This window comes from Pogoniulus pusillus, chromosome 37, assembly GCF_015220805.1.
Source record: "Pogoniulus pusillus isolate bPogPus1 chromosome 37, bPogPus1.pri, whole genome shotgun sequence".
In the NCBI taxonomy this organism is placed as follows: domain Eukaryota; kingdom Metazoa; phylum Chordata; class Aves; order Piciformes; family Lybiidae; genus Pogoniulus; species Pogoniulus pusillus.
The window spans coordinates 3,795,658-3,806,877 of record NC_087300.1 but is presented as its reverse complement, the minus strand read 5'-3'; the positions used below and the strand labels follow the sequence as shown (position 1 = coordinate 3,806,877).

The 11,220-nt window shown below is 63.6% G+C and overlaps 1 protein-coding gene across 5 annotated transcripts in view; it reads left to right on the top strand.

The window, feature by feature from the left end:
• The first annotated feature begins 1,730 nt into the window (after window positions 1-1,730).
• The window catches only part of DLGAP3 (DLG associated protein 3), a 34,366-nt gene continuing 24,876 nt past the window's right edge, over window positions 1,731-11,220 (top strand). For 4 of the 5 annotated variants that reach the window (XM_064172932.1, XM_064172931.1, XM_064172930.1 and 1 more), the window contains exon 1: window positions 1,731-2,319. The gene's annotated coding sequence lies outside the window, so the exon portion shown is untranslated. Of the gene's footprint in view, window positions 2,320-8,145; window positions 8,392-11,220 lie in introns of those variants that run through there. The other variant, XM_064172927.1, reaches the window with a different exon arrangement.

Genomic DNA, 11,220 nt, shown 5'->3' with positions numbered 1-11,220 from the left:
GGCTTCCCCCATCTCTTTGCTGGCGGGCACCACTGCCACACACTGAGCAGTGCCAGCTGCCCTGCACTCTGAGACAGAGCTGGGCATGGGACATCCCCCGGCACCCCCTTCCCACCCCCTGCAGCAGCATCCTTCTCCTGGGAAGCTCCTGTACCAGGGACTGCTCCCCGTGCCCCATTCCCTGCCCACAGATGGGCAGCCATGGTGGGCACAGTGCAGCTGCCAGCCCCGTGCCTGCCACCTACTTTCCCGATGAGCCCTGGCGTGCTGCGTGGGCGGCAGAGCTGGCGCAGAGCCGTGGGCGGCTGCGTGGGAGGAAGACGGTGTTTTCCCAGCCCTGGCTCCTTCCTGCCGCCACCGCAGCCTCGTTCCCTGGCACTGCACGGACGGGAGCGATGGATGGTGGCAGCCACGTGGGCTCTGAGGCATCGGCACACTGGTGGGTGCATCAGCTGCCCCTAACTGGAGGGTTTGCCACTCCAACACAAGCTTGATCTCTGGCATTCTCCAACCCACGAGTGTCTGGGAGGGACACGTGGCACGGAGCAGAAGGAGATAGGCTGCCCCAGGGACAGCTGGCACAGCACAGGCAGGGTGGTAATGCAATGGCTGGGTGATGCCGTGCCCGGCAGTGGTGTTATTAACCACTGCCAAGCTGCCAGTGGGAAGAGGAAAGTGGAGGGCAGGAGCAGACTCGGGGGGGGAGTCTCCACGTGCCATGGGGTACACCATCATGACTCAGGGACACCACAGCTCAGTTAACCTGGCAAAGGCTTGCAGGATGCCAGGATGCTTTGTCCTGGCTCCATGCAATTGTGCCCATGGGCTAGGCTGGACGGAGCTGGTCTCTGTGCCATGGTGCCACGCCTCAGCAGAACTGGGACACAGTCAAGGGTGCCCCTGCTCCACAGCCAGCCCTGGCCCAGCGCTGCTCGGCCACCTGCTTGTTCCCCTGTTGAAGTTCATCTAAAATGTTAATCCTTTTATGTAACTGCTCAGGGAGGTGGGCAGAGCTCTGTGCCCTGTGTGCAGCCCAGGCAGCTTTGCTGGTGGCAACATGGGGTTGGTGAGGACTGGGGCTCACACACACAAACCCCCGCGGGGCAGCAGGGCTTTTTGGGGTCTCTGCATGCCAGGGCTGGGAGCAGCCCCGGCTCTGGTTCTGGTGGAGCGTTCAAGGGAAGAAACTGTGCAGCAGAGGGGTAACAGTGAGGGTGGCCATGGGGCTGCTGAGCAAAACGGCCCAAGACAGAGGTGGGTCCGCAGAGCTTCAGTGCTGGGATTAGAGCCTGGATCCAGCCTCACTCTCCCCACAGAGTGCTGCTCTCCTCTTGCCCCCTGCCACCCCCGGGGAAACACCTGTGCCCTCCAGCTCTGACCATCCCACTGGGTGACACAGTCAGCTTGGCTGGGGCATGGACACAAACCACCAGGACCTGGCTGCTTAAAAACTTGCTCCAGGCACTTGCCTGGGCATGGCAAGTGGCATGGTAGGTGGCTTCGAGGCCAGCACGGTGCCAGGGCTGGGCATGTGCCATGGTATGGCTCCTGCAGCTGCACACAGAGAAGTGTTAACCAGGTTATTGTTCTGCTAGGCTTCTGACACGGGCATGCAGTAATAGTAATTATAACAATCATTGTTATTAGCAAATTACAGGGTGTGGCTCGAGTGGATCAGTAGGTGGGCAGCAAACTGGGTCCTTGTGGACTGCACCTTGCCCGTGGCTGTCTCGGTATTCCCAGGGCTGTCCTGGTACCTTTGCTGCCACGGGCAGGAGTGGTTGATAGGTCCCAATGTGCCCCAAATGGGTGCCCACGGGTGGATACCACCCATCCCAGTGCTAGCCCATCCTGGCCGGGCAGAGCCCACGCATCGTTCCCCACCGGCGGCAGCTCCCTAGTCCCTGTTCCCCCAGCCCGGTCCTGGCTGCTCCCCGACGAGGGTCCCGGGTACCGGGAGGCGGCGGCAGAGCCGCACCGGAGCCATCTTGCGCCGCCGCCGCCCGCTCTGACTCCCGGGGAAAATCCACCGCCGTGTCTTGGCTGTGCCGCGGCGGCTCCTCACCGATCCGCACCGATCCGATCCGCACCGATCCGATCCGCGCCCATCCGCACCGTTCCGCGGCGGCTCCGCACCGATCCGCGCCGCTCCGCGACCATCCACGCTGCACTGCGGGGCCGCCGCCACTCGCATGCTCTCACCCGCGGGGTGCCGAGCCGGGACCGACCGAGCCCAACTGAGCCCCTCAGGTACCAACCGGGCCGGGCCGTCGGGGAACCGCCCGGCGGCGGCCGGAGAATGTAGACGGCGGGAGCGGGGTAAGAACCGGCGGAGGGGTGTCGTGGGAAGGAGTGGGGGTGGTCGGTTCCCCAGTGCTGCCGTCCCCCGAGGCTGGCATCGCGGGGCGGGCGCGGGGGCTCCGCTCCCGGGGGACCCGCTCTGCCCAGCGCGGTGGGGTTGTCCCCAACGAGGCTCTGGGGCCCTGCGGGACAAAGCCCCCCCCTCCATCTCGGGGGACAGGACGTGTGTCCCGGGGACCATCCATCGCCGGCGGGCGGGTGCTGGGGGAAGCCGGGGGAGCTGGCAAGATGGCTGGGGGCATCGCCTCGGCGGGGGTGGGAGAAGGGCTGCGGGCACTCCCCACCTCCAGCTGTGTGAGGCTTTGGGGAGGGGGCTGAAGCTCTCAGCCCCCCCACCCAAGAAGGTGACACCAGTCATCCTGGTGCTTTCCCGCTGCGGGGAGCTCAGGACAGGGTCTGGCAGGCCCAGGACCCCTCCCCAGCCTTGGTAGTCTCCCCTCTCACCGTCCTGCGAGGCTGGGGGGGCAGAAGAGGTGCTGGTGCTAGGTGCAGGGGCCGTGTCCTGGCCAGGCTGGTGCAGGTCCGGGGCTGCCAGCGGGTGCTGGGAGCTGCTGCAGAGCCTGAGCCGAGCTGTGGCTGCTGCCGCGCACCCAGGGCTCCACGGCACAGCCCAGCCTTGCCGGCAAGGAGGGCAGATTCTGGGGGGCCTGGGTCTGGGTCTGTCCTCTCTCGTCACCCTCCATCTCCTGGGGGGGGGGGGGGGTGGGGTGGGTGTTGTTGGGGGAACCAGTGTGGTCCCTCCACCCCACGGCAAACCTGCAGATCAAGTTGGCATGGGACCACTGGTCCCCGTCCATCCTGTGACATCCAGCCCTGCACGTCACCTGCCCCGCGGGGCTCGGGGCCACGCCGCCTGCAGGGTCCCTGTCCTCTCCCTGTGCCAGCCACGAAGAGCCCCGAGAAGGCAGGAGGGGGCAGAGCCAGGCTGCTGTGTGCAAGCTGCCCCTGTGGCAGCCGGGGCTGGGAGGAGGCAGCCTCCCGTGGTGTAAGTGAGGGCAGGATCTGGCCGGCAGCGCAGATTCTCCTTTAGGAGATGGATGTCGGTTCCCATCCATCTCGTTTCCTTGCCCCCGTGCTCCCACTGTCCTCCCACACGTGTTTGCAGCTCTTGGCCCTCGAGGACCCCATCTGCTGGGGCATGGAGCAGGGGATGCCTACCAGGAATGGGGAGGGCTATGCTCAGGGGGCTGGAAGGGGACACGTCAGCCCTGGCAGAGCATTGCTCAAATGCTGGCAGGGCCAGGAGGGAAAAAATAGCCACCAAAGTGAGTGTGGAGCACCTGAGCTGGAGGGGCCTTTCGGCTGTGGGGTGGTGACAGCACTGGCATGGGGCAGTGCAGACACAAGCCATGTTTGGGGCTGCCTTGGACTTCAATACTGCACTGAGCTTGGGCCCCAGGACCAGCTCCAGGCATCCCTGCTGCAAGGAAAGGGATGACACAATCGTGATGTTCCCATCCAGCTTGGGTGAATTGGTGCTGAGCCCTCAGTGCCCAAATCTTCCTCTTAAGTACCAGGGCTTGTGCAGTGTGAGCTGCAGGATCAGCACTTGGCCCATGCAGTCCTCCTGCTGGGCTTGGCTCCAGCAGTCTGGGCAAGGAAGGGGGAGAGAAGGGCAGGCAATGGGGAGCCCAGGGTGGGGGGCTCTGGAGGGGACCTTTCCTTCAGCCTTCCCATCACTAGCTCAGAGGCAGAGCTGTGCCAGCATCTGTGGGACACAGAAGCCATAGGGCTGGTGGCTGTACTGGTGTGGGGTTCTCCATGAGTCTGCCCACCCATCAGGGCAGGATCAGATCCTATGTTGGGGTCCTGTGCCCAGCTGGTGTTGCTGGTGCTGAGGCTGGGGCTCCAGCTCCAGGTTTTGCAGATGCTTGTGTCTCTCTGACAAGCTGTTCTGAAACCCTGGATCCCACCCAGCCAGAAATTTGGATCTGGAGCCAAAGGTGACTCTTGGCCCTGACTGCCAACACGGGAGAAGCTAAAATCTGGATCTGAGCAGCAACACGAGGAGCCTGGAGCTGGCTCAGGAGGTGGACATGTGGATGGGCTCCTTCTGCCCATGAAATTGGATTTCCTGAAATAGCCTGTTGAAGACCAGAGCCCGGCAGGGACCGAATGACAGGTCACCAGGGGTGTGGAAGCCCCACCACGATGCTGGCTGCCTGTTTCAAGACGTTGGCAGGCAGCAATAGCAGTAAAATACGGTGGCATTGCCGGGAGAGCAGAGCGCTGGAGAGCTAAGAATAGCAGGCGAGACGTGCTGGCACCGCGGGCAGGGCTGGGGGTGCACATCTGCTGTGTCCCAGGGCACATAGTGGTGATGGGGTGGATGGAGGTGGCAGCCTGTCTCCTTCACAGAGGGGAGGACAGCCCCGTGGTGCAGGTGGCACAGGGCATGGCAGGCGCCAGCAGAAGGCAAGGGGATAGAGAGTAGGTTGCCCAGGGAGGTGGTGGCATCACTGTCCCCAGAGGTGTTCAAGAAACATGTGGACATGGCACTTTAGTAGGCATGGTGGTGTTGGGTTGGTGGTTGGACTGGGTGATCTTAGAGGGCTTTTCCAACTGAAACAATTCTATGATTCTATGAAGAATGGTGCCCGGTGCTGCCAACCCTGCATAGGGCCCCTCAGTGTGGCCTCAGGGCTCTGCTGTCCCCAAGAGCCATGTGTGAAGCTTGTGCTGCTGAAGTGGCCTCAGGATCAGGGCTCTCTCGATGGCCCTGCGGTTCCTGGTACCTGTATGAGCAGCAGCATGGGGGGACAACCCCAGGAGGCCAGGAGGTCTGAGCTCAGCACTCCACACTCACCTCTCCCAAGCTGGGCAGTATCAAGCTCTTCTGCTCCCTTTGCACTGCCCAGTGCTCAGAAGCTTGTCCCCAGAGCCGGTATGGAGCTGGTATGCGTCTGCCATGGGCACTGGAGCCGAGCCCCGGGGAGGCCAGGCTGCCCTCTGCCAGCCGTGGTGGTGGCACGTGGCCGCAGAGCCAGTGCCCATCAGATTAAGGAGAATTAATTTGTACTTTCCCCGGGTGTGCCTCGGGCACCTGGTGTCCCCCTCCCAGCAGCAGCTGTGCTCCGGCAGCTCCCCTGGCAGCGCTTCTCCAACCTGCCCTCAATCCTAATTAAATTTCCCACGTGCCCCCAGCCCAGCTCCCTTCTGCCCAAACGCTGGAGCGGGAAGGAGCCATGACATGGTTTCTAATCAGCTTTCTGAATTCAGAGTTCCTCTGCCTGCCGTTGGAGGAGGCTTCTGGCAGCCTTTGTCTGGTGCTGCCCGAGCAGGGTGCTGCTCTGCGGTTCCCCTCGAAGGCAGGGCGGCAGCGACGCCAGCATCCTGGAGAGCAAACGGCTCAGCACCACTCACAGAGGCAGCCAGGAGGCCCCCACGCAGACCCAGTGCTGGTTGGAGCTGGGCACTTGCAGTGGCATCAGCAGCATCCCACAGACCTTGCCACGTGCGGCTGGGTGGGAGCCAAAGCAGGCAGCCTCCCCACCACAACCTGGCTGTGCCAGCAGTGCTGAGCCCAACAGTGCTCTGCCCACGGTGAAGTGCTGGTGGTACTGAGCCCAGCAGTGCTGTGCCCACAGTGCCAGCTGCTTCTGGCAAGCCTAGAACACTGTTGCTGCTGTTCTCCTGGGGCTCATTCTGCATTGCTCTCGTGGAGCCGGGCAGCGGGTGCAGGAGCTGGGCACTCTGCCCTGTGTGCCCATCCTGGCACAGCTCTGCCGTGGCCAGTGTACAGCCGGTGCATTGCTGGGTTTGGCTCTTTGCTTGGCACCCAGCCCTCGTGGGCAGCGAGTTGTGGCTCTGAGCAAAGCCAGGGGATGCAAACACATCCCAGTGCTGCCAACCCCCCAATTAATAGCCTGTGAATCACGATGCCATTGGAGGAGCAGATGTTTGTGGTGTGGCTGCCAGCACTCCTCGTTTCACCGCGGGTCTGCTTGGCCTTAAACTGGCAGCTTTGGGTGGCAGGCGGTGGCAGGAGCCTCACTGCCTGCCTGGCCCTATCCTCTGGCACGGTCGGGAGCTGCTTGGGCTGGGAATTAGCTGGAGTTTTTGGTGGGCAGAGTGGATGGGAGAACAGCCTGGCCGTGGGCGTGTGGGGGTGCCGCTGCGGAGCCAGAGGACTGTGAAAGCTGAAGGTATCAAGTCCCACTGTGGTGCGTGGTGGGGGCCTGCTGGTCTCCCATCCCTGTCATTGTGGCCTCAGCCCGGGGTGCCCTCTGTCTCCCCAAGGGGCTGGAAGGGCTGTGGTGGGACTGGAGATTCTGTGCTGTTTGTTTTGGGGGTGATGAATTGGTTGTTACAGGGGAAATGCTGTGTGTCTCTTGGATGTGGCTGTCCCGTGCTATGGTGGTGCAGCCTGGCCCAGTGTAGTGTTCCCAGCTGGTGGGTTGGGGCGAGACCCTGTGGTGGTCCATGCACCCCAGGTTGGTGCCATCAGTGCAGCCAAGCCAAGGGGTGGTCTTGGTGTTTTGTGCCTTGACTCCATTCTGCTGGCCCTCTCTGGGTGGGGGTGAAGTCTGGGACACCACTTGGTGTCAGAGTGTGTGGGGGGGCTGATGGGGGTGGGGGCTGCATGCAGGTGTCTGGGGGGTGCAGAGGAGGGGGTAGGTAGGGAGTGATGGTGAGGGGTAGGGGGTGTGGGAATGCTGCAGGGTGCGAACAGTGGGGTGAGAGGTGGGAGCAGTGGGGTGCAGGGTGGGAGCAGCGGGGTGCAGAGTGAGAGCAGTGGGGTGCAGGGTGGGAGCAGCGGGGTGAGAGGTGGCAGCAGTGGGGTGCAGGGTGTGAGCAGTGGGGTGCAGGGTGTGAGCAGTGGGGTGAGAGGTGGCACCAGTGGGATGCAGGGTGGGAGCAGCGGGGTGCAGGGTGGGAGCAGCGGGGTGCAGGGTGAGAGCAGTGGGGTGCAGGGTGGGAGCAGTGGGGTGCAGGGTGTGAGCAGTGGGGTGCAGGGTGGGAGCAGCGGGGTTCAGGGTGCACAGAGCTGCAGCAGTGTGGGAGCAACTGGGTGCATGTGGCTGTGGGGCTGTGCGGGTGCATGGGGATGCAGTGGCATGGAGCAGGCATGCAGCTGTCTGGGCATGTGGGTCCTGTGTCCACCCGGGCGTGTGGAGCTGTCTGTCTGTCCATGTGTGCTAAGCTGTGTGTCCATCTGGGTGTATGTGGCTGTGTGTCCATCTGGGTGTGCAGGGCTGCATGTCTGTCCAAGTGTGCTGAGCTGTGTGTCCATCTGGGTGTATGTGGCTGTGTGTCCATCTGGGTGTGCAGGGCTGCATGTCTGTCCAGGTGTGCTGAGCTGTATGTCCATCCGGGTGTATGTGGCTTTGTGTCCATCTGGGTGTGCATGCCTGCGTGTCCATCCAGGTGTGCTTAGCTGTGTGTCTGTCTGGGCGTGTGGAGCTATCTGTCTGTCCAAGTGTGCTGAGCTGTGTGTCCATCTGGGTGTGCAGGGCTGCATGTCTGTCCAGGTGTGTGGGGCTGTGTGTCGGTGCAGGTGTGCATGCCTGTGTGTCCGTCCAGACCTGCCTAGCTGTGTGTCCGTCCAGCCATCAGGGGTTGCCTTTCTGCCTGCCTGCCTGTGGGCACAAGGCAACGCAGCGGTGCGGTGCGGTGCGTGGGCACCCGCGGGTGCAGCTGGCGTGGGCAGCCCCTCGGCGGGGGGTGCGTGGCTGTGCGCGGGGGTGGCTGGAGCGCGCCGGGGAGCGCGCGTGGGTGTGTCTGAAGCGTGCGGGGGCGACGGCTCCGCCACCACCTCTTGTCGACTGGAAAGGTGCCGGCGGTGGCGGTGGTGGTGGTGGCCCAGGCACTGGGAGAGTGGCTATCGCCGGGCTGCCCTTGGGTGGCAGTGACCTCAAGGATGCCTCCAGCCGGGCCGCTGGCCGCTCGCTGCGTGGCCTGGCCGCGGCGTGAGCAGCCCGTGGGGATTTAGCTGGAAAAGAGCGAATCCAGGCACCGCTGCGCTGCTTCCGTCCTCCGGCTCCTGCCGAGCCCAGATGGGCAACTTCGTGGCTTAGCGGCAGCGGGAGGGTGAGTGGCGACAGGAGAAGGGGCTGCTGGGTGGGAGGGAGTGGGCTTGGCTGGGCTCAGGGGGGTCTATGCCTCGCACAGCCTCTCTCCCAGGAGTCCTCCACTTTATGCCCAGCGGTACCGGTGCGCTGGGAGGGGGAACTGAGTCTTCCCAGCCCGGACAGAGCAAGGGTCTCCCAGGCAGCCAGAGTCTCTCCTAACCCTTTCCTGGCTGAGCCCTCCGCCCTGGCAGCTACCTCCTCGTTTCAGTGTGCAGCAGATGGCTCCCGGCCAGCTCTCTCCCAGACAAGCCTGGGCACCGTCTTGGATCTCGCCCGGCCGGGATGGGTAGCTCCCAGCGCAGAGGTCTCTGCTCCCTTTCCCTGCAGCCCTGTGCGGGGTGGGGGCTGTGTCTGCTGGGGCTGGGGGCCAGGGGCTGTGCACGCTACAGGTGACAGGCTGGGCTGTGCCTGAGCTGAGCTCACCTTTGGGGACACGATGTGCTCAGCCCTGCGGACACGGCGGTCCCGCGGTGGGTGTTTGCTCCAAAGGAGGCAAGGTGAAATCTCGCTGCTGCCAGCCCAGCTCTTCACGGGCTGTCCCCAAGCACCGGCGTCCACGGCTGGCTGTAGGAACAGAAGGGAGAGACTTCTTGTGGGAGAGGCTCTTCTGTGTGCACAGAGCTGGGGGCACATGGTGACATTGCCTGGAGCCCCGCGTGGGTGGGTGTTCATTCGCCTGCCTGTTACCGTGCGGAGAGCAGAGCAGGGATCGAGCCCCAGAGTGGCCAGATAAGCACCTCCCGGCAGCATGGGGAGCAGGGGAGGGCTGCACCTCTGTGTGTCTGGGGACAGAGACCTCTCTGTGGTGTCAGTGTGCCAGCCCACGGGTGGAGCTGGGGAGCCCCACTTGCCTGCCAGACAGACGGCCTCGCTGCCACCGAGTGGCACAGCCAGTGCTGACATCTGTGCCTCCAGCCCTGCCTGGCTTTGGTGCGCTCCTGGCACAGTCACGGTGGCAGTCAGGTCCCTCTGTGCCTCGCCCTGGTTTCTCCTCACCACGTTGCCTCTCCAGGAGATGAACCTGTGCTCTCCACTGAGTTTTCTCCAAAGGGAAACTGAGGCAGGAGGAGGGAAAGTAGCAGAGCCCTTCCTGATCCCTGCCACCCTCCTGCTCGATCCCATGCCTCACCCTGGGTTGTTTTTTCCTGCCAAGCGGTGCCAAGAGCCGGAGGCAAGCAAGGGCGTCCTGGGACACAGCTCTCAGATGTGTCTGCTCCTTCTGCCGCCGCCTTGGCGCATCCCTGGCCTAGGGCTGTGAGTGGAGCTGGTGGTTGGGCTGCCAGTGGCTGGCTGCGGCACGTGCTGCCAGGTGGCACGGTGGCGGCGGTGCTGACTGCGGTGGCTGTGGTAGCCATGCCAGAGTGGTTATGGTGGCTATGGTGACCCTGACAGTGGCCATGGTGGCTGTGGTGGCCCTGACAGTGGCCATGGTGCTGAGCACTGGACGCTGTCCATGGTGCCGATGCCCCCAGCGCTGCCCATCCAGCCCCATGCATGGCACAACCCCTCAGTCCCCCCGGGGGTGCCTATGGGCATGCTGGGGCTCCCCTGGGGACATCTTGGCCTGCCTTTGGCCTTTGATGTGCAGCAGCTCCAGACGAGGCTGGTGGGATAGGCATCCAAGTCACGGCCATGCCTGCCACCCAACGCCCTGCCTGCTGGGCTGGGCATGTCCTGCCTGCCACCAGGCACAGGTAATTGTCCTGCCATGCAGGTCTGACGGGGGCAGGGTGCTGCGAGTCGTGTTGGAGAGCGGGGCAGAGCACCTGGGGCATAGGCCACTGAGGCTCCATCACACCCTGCCAGGTTTGGGGCAGGCTGGAGGGGTGCTGCTATCTCTGCTGGGCACGGGGTGGCCGATATGGTATGCCCAGAGCTGGGCACATGCACTCACCTCCACCCCCCACCTCCCGACACGGTGCCGGTGTCAGCGCTCCCGGCACAAAATGTCAACCCATGCAAATGAGGCTGCGGGAACAGCTGATTGAAGGGCCCTGCCCCGCCCCGGATTGCAATCAAATATGCAAATGCATCCCGAGGAGGCCAGTGAGGGCTATTAATAGCGGGGACAAGGCTGGGAGGAAGCATGGTGTTCTTGGAGAGGAGGAGGAGGAGGCTGGGGGCTGAGCTGCTTCTGCCTGCCCCTCTGACCAGGGATGTGCCACCTGGGCAGGCACCCACCTCTCTGTCGATGCTCAGATGGGGTAGCATCTGAGCCACCCCAGTTGGACCTTGTGGGGTACCCATGGACACCAGGTATGGCTGTGGTCACCACGACCCTTTGCAGGGTGGGTGCTGCCCATGCTTCTGCCCGTGCCCTGTGCCAATGGTGGGTGCCTTGGCGTCCAGCAACTGCAAAACCCTGCAGGGGAGTGGTTGGAAATGCCTGTCTGAGATTTCCACTTGGAGAGTCCAACCTCAGACAAGAAGGATTTGGGATCCTGGGGGTGGCTGGGCACTGCTGGGGGACTTTACTGTGGCCTCAGCCTGGAGCAGATATCACCCTCGTGATATAGGGAGGGAAGAGGGGGCTGGGGAAGGCTCCTCCTGGGCCCCCATCCTTCACCTGCTGCTGTCATCTCCCCTTCTCTCTCCTGGTTTCCTCTTGTCACTGTCGAGGCAGGGACATTCCTCTCCTGCCAGCTCCACTGTGAGCCCAAGGTGAGCCCTCACCATAGCAGTGGTGGGCACTGCGCTGTCCCCAGTGTGCCCAGCTGGTGCAGGGAGGGGGCTTAGAGTGCTTGGGCCCCCCCTGCAGCCCCTCCACTCTGCCTCGAGGGTTTCAGGA